Raw genomic sequence first — 2,744 nt, 5'->3', positions numbered from 1 at the left:
GAACCTAAAACTGCTCTAAAAAAAATAAAAGCCTATTAAAAAAAAAAAAAAAAGGCAAGCTGACTCCAAAAGTAGATTATGTCTGCGTTAAATTCCCAGATTTCCGACTTCCCAGGTGGGTGCCCTTGGGCAACTTACTTAGCCTCAGTCTTCTCATCCATGGAATGGGGTGGTAGTAGTGACTAATTCCCAGGTCTGTGGTGAGGATTAATCTGTGGAAAGCCCTCAGAATGACCCCAGCATACAGGAAGCATTTCCACAGTGTTGGTGAGCCTTATTATTGCCCCAAGCCCTGGGGTCCTGTCAGTTCTGAGCTCTGGGAGCTTACTTGGTTTGTGAGATGCATGGGACCCTAATATGTATTATTTGTTCACTCATTCATTTATTCTCCGTGTATTGCTGCTGTACCCTCTGTGTGCCAGGCACCGAGCTAGGCTCTGCAGATGCCGGGATGCGGGTGTGGACACCACATTTGCCCTTAGGGGCTTGCATTCTATTAGGGTTGGATGTGGACAGATGCATTGAAGAACTGACAGATTTGCACAAGAGCCCCAAAGGGCAAAAGAAGGAGGGGGAGCCAAGAGAAGTAACAGGAGGGTCTCCTTTCTGCAAAGCAGACAAGGAAACTGCTCTGAGGAGGGAATCTATGAGCAGAGAATTAAAGGGTAGACAGAAGCCAGTCACGAGGAAAAGGGAGGGAGGAACATTCCAGATAGACTAGGGCAGAGGTTCCTTTGGGGTCCAAGTGTGCCGGCACTGAAGCCAGGACGAATGCGGAGGTGGGGTGGCCAGGACCGGGGCAGAACCCAGCAGACAGAGCCCTCGTGGATTCCAGCAGCCGGTACTATGCTGAACACCTATTACGTGCGGGGCACTGTGTGTGTTAACTCATTTCATCCTCAGAATAGTCCTATCTGATTGGTACTGTTTTTTTTTTTTAAGATTTTATTTATTTATTTGACAGATAGAGATTGCAAGTAGGCAGGGAGGCAGGCAGAGAGAGAGGAGGAAGCAGGCTCCCTGCTGAGCAGAGAGCCTGATGTGGGGCTCGATCCCAGAACCCTGGGATCATGACCCGAGAGGAAGGCAGAGGCTTTAACCCACTGAGCCACCCAGGCGCCCCCTGATTGGTACTCTTATCCTCCCCATTTCACAGATAAAGAGACAGAGGCACCAGGAGAGGGCTTTGAATGCAGGCAGTCTGGTTCCAGAGCCTGTGCCAGGTCACAGTTTCACATTTTGTTCAGACTGGTCCCACTGCATGGGCGGGGGAGACTAAGTCAAGAGAGGAGTTTCCAGCTCCCCGAAGTCCAGTACAGAGTGAGGGGCAGAGTAGGGATTTCAACCTGGTTTCCTCGTCCACACCGAGACTGCTCATTCTCACAAGAGGGTGTTGAAGTCAACAGTTTCCTGGTTGGGGGTGGGCGGTCGGCCCATGGCCTCACCGGAGCTTCGGCTTCCTCACTTGTCCTTGAAGAGTGGCTGACGTCCCCTCTGGGCTTGCGTGAGATGTAATGAGTCCAGAATCCAGCACAGGGTCAGAACTCCCTCTGCAAAGCCAGTGGGGTGATTAGTCACCATCCTTCTGGGCAGGACCGCCCACTCACCTCATCTCTACCCCTGGGGGGTTCTGAGTCATGGAGACTTGGTGAGTGGGACCGATGGCTTGGAATGGTGCAAGTTTGAGCAAGTGAGAGGAATGAAGGACCCTTTGGGAATGTAAAGTGAGATTTCCTACCCCGGGGCCTTTGCACCATCTGTTCCTTCTGCAGGACCGCCCTTCGCTGTCTTGCCTCTTCCTGAGTTTTAGTTTTTAATGTCCCGGGGCAGAGTTGAGGATTCCCTACTCTTAGGGCCGCAAGCAATTTGCTCTAACGTGGCTGGTCCTGGGCACCGAACAGCGCTGCTCCAAGAGACTGGGAAGGCAACCGCGCTGGCAGGTGGCAGGGGGCTCATATAGGGCAGGGCAGACCCCCATCCCTCCAGGCTTAGCACGGCACCAACAATATTGCCCATGTGGCTCCGCGTGTTTTAGCTATTTCCTCATCTGGAAAATGGGGCTAATAGGAGAAGCCCCACGAACCCTAACAAATGGGTTTGTTGATTTAGGGAGCTATATATTCTGGAAAACGATCGTACATAATATGTCACATACATAATAAGCGCTCAAAACTGTTTGCTATTGTCATTGAGGCCAACTCAGTGCCAAGCACTTTACGTGAAGTCATTTAACGGGTTTATTGTCTCCACTCTCAGGCCCACCCAGCCTGATAACCTCACTGGAGGGGCAGGGCTAGGATTTGGCCCCGCCTGATCCCCCCCTCCCAGCAGACACCATCGGCAATTTCTAATGCGCAGAGAGATAAGTATCGCCTTTGCCAGTAGATATGGGTATAGACTTTATCATGGTAAGTGACCATGAGTTTCCCAAGGCGGAAGAGGGGAGAGTATGGACGCAGCGTTTCTCAAACTTGACTTTGACCACAGAACTACTCCCAAGCATTTCTGGATTCAGCTTCTCCTCTGGAGGAACCCCTTTGCGAAGCATGGGTCCCGGGCCCCATGTTCTTCGACGAGACTTTATGTAAGGTGGGAGTTAGTAGTGGTGGCCTTACAATTCAGACTCCCATCTCTGAGGCGGTGGCCGTGACCTCTGTCCTTTGTTGCCCACCCAGAGGCTGCCCTGAAACTTGAGGGGGTTGACAGAGTTGGGAGTCTATGTGGGGACACCGAGACCCAAGAGG

The sequence above is a fragment of the Lontra canadensis genome, unplaced genomic scaffold (genome assembly GCF_010015895.1).
Source record: "Lontra canadensis isolate GAN:19392208 unplaced genomic scaffold, GSC_riverotter_1.0 scaffold93, whole genome shotgun sequence".
Lineage (NCBI taxonomy): Eukaryota > Metazoa > Chordata > Mammalia > Carnivora > Mustelidae > Lontra > Lontra canadensis.
This window is presented reverse-complemented; position numbering follows the sequence as displayed.